We start from the raw sequence: 8,218 nt of genomic DNA, 5'->3' as shown, positions 1-8,218 counted from the left end.
AAAATATAAGAACATAGGAGCAGACACAAGAACATGGCATAGACAGATTCACACAAAGAAAAGAAGAAGAAGAAAAGTCAGAAGTCGTTTTAAGATTTTTCGAAAACCCTAAATTGAAACAGACTAATTTTGAAAAGAAAATTGGGGAAAAGCTTTGAAACATTGAATATAGCACAGATCCACCATAGATCTAATGTCACGACCCAAACTGGAGGCCGTGACTAGCACCCGGCCATACTTACCGAGAACCAACATACATTTTATCTAACCTTCTTTATTATCTTTTAGGGCTGACAAGATCAATATAAATGGTAGACATGGGTCATGGACAACCAACAATAAAATATGATGGCATGAACATACATAACATGGGATGACTAGACAATCAAGAAACTATATATAAGGTATGAGCTAACACACTACCATGAGAGACTATACAACAAAAACCAGCCGACAAGGCCTACCAAACTATACATGAGTCGACACCTGTCTATGAGCCTCTAAAGGAACATAAGTGTTGCAACATAGCTGGAACAGGGCCCCGACAAACCCATAATATCTATAACAAAAATGCATACCAAGACCAAGGCAAGTCCGAAGAAGGGATCTCGCCAATCACCGCTGAACTGGACAGCCTACTATGGTGGGGGAGCTGCGCCTGCCTGTCTATCAGGACCTGCAGCACAACATGCAGCGTCCACAAATAAAAGGACGTCAGTACGAATAAAGTACTGAGTATGTAAGGCAGGGAACCATAAGTACGAACAGTAATGTAAGCAGGGATAGAGAATAAACAACCTGTAACATCTGGGTACCTCTAAGGGCTACTGACATGAAATGTGTGATACATATGTATATATACATAAACTTTTAAAACATACGCCTCTGTGGGCATCATCATCATCATATCGTACCCGACCGTAATAGGCTCGGTAAAAACGTACCCGGCCACGTGGAGCTCGGTAAAACCCAACTGATCAGTGGTTGCACAATAGGTGCCGTACCCGGCTGACTATAGCGCGGCTCGGTAGAGTAAAATAGATACATATATATAATGCATGCTCGACTCATGGACTCACGTTCTAAACCTTTCGGAGTGACGTAAGGTCGGTATCCTCTGTACACGTTATTAGGACTAACTCTTCACCATGAACCTTATAAGAATCAGGAAGTACCAATAACATTGATAACATAAGAATAAGAGAAGCAACATCAACATCAATCGTTCNAAAAATAGAAAAAAAAAGAAAAAAAAAAGAAGAAGAAAGATTCAAAATCATGACAGCCTAGGGTCCCCAATCTATAGCTACATTTTCCCAACATAGGGTCCCCATTCCCTAGTCTCTCCCAGCATAACCTGGTAGTCTTTTCCATTACAGGGTTCCACTCCCTAGTTGATCCCCGGCATAACCCGAGGACCTTTTTTCTTTTCCGGCATAACCCGATGACTTTCCTGGCATAACCCGTGGACCTCCCCGGCATAACCCGTGGACCTCCCCGGCATGACCCGAGGACTTTTTTCTTTTCTTCCGGCATAACCCGATGACTTTCCCGGCATAACCCGTGGACCTCCCCGGCATAACCCGAGGACTTTTTTCTTTTCTTCCGGCATAACCCGATGAACTTTCCCGGCATAACCCGTGGACCTCCCCGGCATAACCCGAGGATTTTTTTCCTTTTTCCGGCATAACCCGATGATTTTCCCGGCATAACCCGTGGACCTCCCCGGCATAACCGAGGATCGTTATCTTTTCCGTCATAACCCGATGACTTTCCCGGCATAACCCGTGGATCTCCCCCGGCATAACCCGAGGACCCTTTTCTTTTTTCTGGCATAACCGGATGACTTTCCTGGCATAACCCGAGGACCTTTTTCTTTTTTCCGGCATAACCCGATGACTTTACCGGCATAACCCGTGGACCTCCCCGGCATAACCCGAGGACCTTTTTCTTTTTCGGCATAACCCGATGACTTTTCCGGCATAACTCGAGGACCGTTTTTTCTTTTCCGGCATAACCCGGTCATCTTTCCAGCATAACCCGACAATCTTCCCAATTTAGGGCTTCACTCCCTACCCGCAAGGATACACAATCCTGATTTCTATTGCTTTCAATAAAAATAGTTTAGATTTTTGTTGCAAATAACTCACGAAATTTTCCTAGTGAAAACTGGGGCAGAAAAGTTTCGTTCGTTTGTTTGTTTTGGTGTCTGAGCAGGTTCTACCTCGAGGTACCAGGATTCGAGATGACCAAAAGAATAAGTCTCAATCCAAAATAAAGAAAAGAAGAAAAAGAACAAAAGAAGTGAACTCAAAGTGTTGAAGTGGAGAAGGATGCGGAGTGCTCAAGATATGATTGAAGTCACAAGCTTCGCATGTCCCGCCTTCATCCAAAGCTGAAGAAAGAACCAACACCTACAGCTGATGAGCATCAAGATTCAGATCGGAGTCCACAGCAAGAACCAGCTAAGACTCAAGATCATGTTTCAAGAGATTTATAAATAGGAATCTTGTAACTCGTAGTTGACAGGTTTAGCTAGATTAGCTCTTATTTTTCATTTTGGTGTAATAAGGAGTTCAGCAAGCAGTAGCAGCAGCAACAATAGTGAAATCACAGCTTCCTGATAGTCCCAGCTACCAAAACTTCCAGAACTATACTGGCCTGATTCCTTTATAGCCAAGGATATGTAGGCAACCTTTGAAGCAAGGTTCGGTCAGACTCTTTTCAAAATGCTTCTCATGGAGTGTCAAACGGGCAAAAATCCCTCATAAATGCTCATTGTATCTTTGCCCGAAAATCCTTCGTGTCTCCGAGCAAAGAGGAGCAGCTGTGAGCATGTGATTTTTCCCCTATTTGAAATACTCCTATAAAATCCCAAGAAAATAGATTTTGTTAATTATTTGCTATTTTAGAAATTTTTGTAGAATTTTATTTAATTGTTTGCATTTTGTGCATGTTTAAGTTGTATTTAAATCATAAAAAAATATAAAAATACATTGCAATTGCATTTAGGATTTAATTTTACATTTTTTCGATTAATTAGTAAATTAGTGTTTTACAAAATGGAAAATCACAAAAAATAACTCATTTTTGCATTTTTAATTTGAGTTTCGAATTTTGGGAGTTTTTCTTTTGATTTGGTATTTAATTATTTGTGGTAATTGTTATTTAGAGTTAGTTAATTTAATTTGATAGGATAATTTGATTAGAAATTAATTTAGGTTTTATTTTTAATTTAAAAAGAAACTAGAAAAGAAATTGCAAATAAAAGGAAATAAAAGAAAGAAATCAGATTCTGGGCCATTTTAATTTGAATTCCCTAAGCCCAAATCGTTTCCCTCAAATACCCGTTCAAAACCGGCCCATTCTTCGCCTCAACCCGGTCCGACCCAACACAGAGGTCCAAACGACGCCGTTTCATGCCTTTAAATCAGGACCCTCGATCCCACTTGATCGGACGGTCCGGAACTGAGTCTCACTCTAGTATATAACTGTCCAAACGCCCTGCACCCCCCCCCTCCCCCCGTCTCTTCTCTCTCAACTCACCTTCTTTAGAGACTCAACCCAAACCGTAGCGCCGCCCCATTTTCCCACCGTCTCAGGCTGGCGGCGCCACCTCTAAACCACCCCATATTAACACCCCAGAATCCCCATGGCTCCCTCTCCCCTAATCTACAACTGGTTTCCCTCGAATCCTCACAGAACTCGTCGAATCTTAAACGAAAGCCTGAGCCCTAAAACCCCAAAATCCCGAATCAGCCAGTTTGATGAAGATTTGAGGTCGAAGTTGACCTTATTTGTGTGTTTTCAGTCGAGAACACATGATTAAGGCCTATTTCGGCCAAAAATTGAAGATCCCTTGAAGATTAGTTCAAGATTTTATCCGTCCAGTGTTAGGTATTCTCAGTTTCTTACCCTTTTCTTGCATTCTTCTTTTATTCTTTTTTGTTTAAGTTCATTTTTAATCTCTTCTCCGTCTCCTCTTCTCTTCTTGGTCATATGTTCGTTTTTTAATTATTGTTCTGCTTGCATGATTAGTTTAATAAAAGTTTAGTTTATGTGTTTTGATTTTCTCATTAGGATTAATTAGTTCATGGCCCGTTTTTTTTTTAGTTTTGGTTTCATATTAAAGGATTACAGGTCTTTCTTCTAAGAAATTTTGTTTAGCCCATTAACTTTTGATTGTTGACTAGGGCCCGAATTAGGTTTTAAAATCAGAAGACCAAAAGGGATTCAATCGGGTTGGCAAACCCAGCTTTTGAACTTGGACCTTGGGTCAAGTTTGACCCATGACTGTTGGTTTTAAGAGTAAAAACAGGTCTCCTAAAGGGTAATCTAGGAATTGCAAGTAGGGAATATGTGTGTAACTGATTGAGGGAAGCTTCCTAGAAGCTGTCATTGGGACTTAAGTGAAAATTGATTTTTTACACTGAAGGTACTTAAGCAAAAACAAAAATTTGAAAAGGTTTTAGGTGCAAAATTTAGTTCATTTCTGCAGCCCTAAAACCTTGCCTATAAAGGCACACTTTCTTCAATAGCAAGTCAGAGATTTGAGAGATAAAAGATCCTGAAAATTGAAACGGCTGAAACTCTAAAAAAAATATCCCTGAATTCCCTGCATTTCCTTGTTGAAAACTGCTCAAAATTTGCTTGGTCTTTGGTTTCTAATCTTCATTGCTTAGTTAAAACTACTGAAAATGACAAAATCTTGCACCTGGGTTGAATTGGATTGAGTTTTGGATCTTTAAAAGTTTGGTTTGAGTTTTGCGGTTTGGTTCACTGTTCCATTGCTGAGTTGGCGCTGATTTGTGTTGCTGCTTCTCATTGTTGATCTACTGCTGCTGTTTGTTTCTTCCTGATCTCAAAACTGAGTTTCTGGTTCTGTTTTGCTATATTCAGGTACATGCTCCTGAACCTTATTTAATGTAAGGTTTTAATTGAAGAATAAAATGGAAATATGGAGTTTGAAGCATGCCCTCAACTTTGTTTCTAAATTCAGTTGCACTTCCTCATTTGCATGGTGTTTCAATAGCCTAATTCCCTGCGTTTCTAATTAATTTCTGGTTAGATAGTGAAGTTTGTATTCTTATGTTTGATTTGGGACTGTTAAAGATAATACAGTAGATGGTTTATTCCAACTATACAACCTGCTTTTTATTTTGCTGAAAGTCAGTGTGTGTGATTTCATATAGAGCTTGCAAAATGACAAGTGTAATTTGCTATTTGAAGGGAATTGTGATGTGTTCTAAGGTTGTTGCTATGTTTGCTGGGAAATAAGTTTTGATTCGTGATACATGATTATAGGTGCATGCTAAGAGTAGTTTAATTTGCCTATTAGTCTTGCTTAAGGTTTTGGCATAAATCAATCCAGTGTTTAATGTTTTGTGAAATAAACTTTATAGCGTTGAAGTCTGTTTTTGTCATGAAAGAAGAGTTCAGATTCATGGTGTGAGAGGCCTCATATTCTTAGGCCAACACTTTCCAAATTAAGCAATCTTAAAGAGTGAATATGGCTATGTGTGGTGGGATGTATGCACCTGGAAATTAATTATTTGTTTAAGGCTATGTGGAATGGGATTTATTGAGTGGAATTGGACAGTAAGTATTTTAATTCTGAGTTCTTATGCATAATCATAATTCTGCTCAATTAGTCGTGTTAGACCCTGAAACTGGGCCCTTAGCGTTGGCCCAATGCCCTCTTGACATCCAAGTATGCGCTACAGGCTTCACTCAGCCCAGCTCCCTTTTGCTTTCAACGTGCAGGCTCACAAAATGTTGAATGGGCCTGTTGTCAATTGGGCTTCGCGCATAACCAAACGTTGGTTCATTTTTATTCTATTGTTTCTTAAGGTTAAGTTTTATGTTTGCCTTGATTGAATTCAAATCACGTTAAGCCTTTAGCTAATTAATTAGACTCCTTTAATAGTTGAGGTGAGCCATATTAAAAAAGACATAGTTTATGGCCCTCAAAGTTTAGTTTGAGTTTTCCTTTAAAATTGGAATTTAGGTGTGCCGTGCCAAATAAAATCTCAAATGCATGGCCCTCGCTTAATTAATTTTAATCCTTAGCAATCGAGGCGTGCCATTTAGTTGAATTTTCCATGCCCCTCGCAAAGTTGAAAGTGCGTAGTTGCTTTAGGCGCGCTATTTTAAAAAAATTACTTTCCTAAACTCGGGTGTGCATTTCATATGACCCAAATCCAAATCTCAACAACGTTAAATAAAACGTGTCGCGGACCGCGGGTGCATTTCATGTGGCGTGGTTCAAAGACGTATTTTAGATAACGTTCAATTTTCTTAAAATTAATTAAAAGCGACTAATAAGTAAAAAATATACCATAGGCTCAAACATGTAATAAAATCATATAATAGGCCAATTATGATAGTTTAAGCGACCGTGCTAGAACCACGGAATCCGGAGGTGCCTAATACCTTCCCTCGGGTTAACAGAATTCCTTGTTCAGAATTTCTGGTTCGCAGACTTCAAAAGGAAAGTTGAATTTCCTCGATTTGGGATTCAAAATAATCGGTGACTTGGGAAACCAAATAAACCATCCCAAGTGGCGACTCTAAACAAAAAATGAATAAATAATCCCATTTCGAATAATTTCACTTAAATTGGAAAAACTTCCTTGTACTACCTTCGGGTGTGTAAAAAGGAGGTGTGACAGTCTCTATCTTTGGTGTGAGGGCACATGATTTGCGAAGGAAAGGTAATGTCTTTGGCCTCTGTGTTAGAGTAAGTGAGCATGTTATGAAACATACGTGGTTCTCGTGAGTCGAGTCTTGAGGCGAGGATGTTATGGCATGGTGCTTAGTCTGTTTTAAATATTCTTGGCTTGATGAGTTAGGGGAGTTATCTGATAAGAAGGTCGTCTCTATTTGAAATGTAGTTTGATTACTCGAGGACGAGCAATGGTTTAAGTGTGGGTTGTTGATGGTAGGCTAGAATACAAGTTGTTGGCTACTTTACACCTATTATTTGTTACACTTTAATTTTATTTGAGTTAAAATATAGACAATTTATACTCATTATGTATTTTGTTGTGTGGGTTGAGATTCCGGGCTAGACAAATTTTTGGAGCTAAATTAAATAAAAATGGAACTTTGATGTCTGAGTAAAAGTTAGAGAGTTAAGCTAGGATCAAATTCAAAAGGCGAGGTCCGCATGCTCGTATAAAAAATAAAAGGAAAAGGAAAAAAACATTGAAGGCCAACTAAATGGTATCATAGTATGTTGGAGAACGTGACATAAGGTGGCTTGCTAACAATTCATTAGAAGCAAAGATTTGAAGCCTAAATAATTGAGGCCTAATATAACGTATCGGATGTCATGTCTACATGGAGGCTGCCTATGTACAAGCAGAAACGAACATCACTGTGAAAATCTCCACAGCTGCATCGCACGGGGCACGGAGCGGCTGTACAAATTGGCCAACTCTGATAGAATTCAGCTCTCTAAACTTTTCCACTAGCGCCCCGCATGGGGCGGTGCATGGCGCGATGCGCCTGTGTGATTTTCTCAGAGTAACTTTCCTGTTTCGGCTTGGAAAAGGTAATTTTACCTGGGCCCATTCCTACAGGGTATAAATATAAAATAAAAATAAAAAGATGTTTTTGAAGGGACTTTTGACCTTGGAAACTTTGGGAGAGCATCGGAGGCAACAAGACACATGATTTCATCATCTTTCCATCAATTGAATACGGGAGTTTGGATTGTAACCTTAAATTGATGTTTTCTCATTCCTTAATTATATTTGTGATGACTTCCTCCATGATTATGGAGTAGTTTACCTTAGGTTTGACGGATATGGTATTTTGATAAATATATTTGTGGATTTTAACTCTAGTTGTGCTGGAATTCGTTTATGAAGTTTTGAATTGTTGCAACTTTATTCACCCGTTTATTTAATCGAAAGAAGAATATTTTTGTGATTATCTTTGCATTATTTTGTTGATTAAATTTATTGATTCTCTTAAGTAATCGAAAGTGCTTGTTGAATTGTTGATTGAATCAAGTTAGGAGAATATTCGGGAGACGTTTTCCTAAGGACCAATCTATTAACGCATGCTTGCATACTTCACAGTGCTTTTATTAGTTCACCTCGTAGAGTTAAGATTTAATCGAGAGAGGAGTCTTGACTACACGTTTGAACTAATCATCAAGTGAATTCGTGAGAGTCAGTAGCACATTAGAGTGAACTAAACTAGAGTTAAA

Source organism: Nicotiana attenuata, chromosome 1, assembly GCF_001879085.1.
Source record: "Nicotiana attenuata strain UT chromosome 1, NIATTr2, whole genome shotgun sequence".
NCBI classification, from domain to species: domain Eukaryota; kingdom Viridiplantae; phylum Streptophyta; class Magnoliopsida; order Solanales; family Solanaceae; genus Nicotiana; species Nicotiana attenuata.
This window is presented reverse-complemented; position numbering follows the sequence as displayed.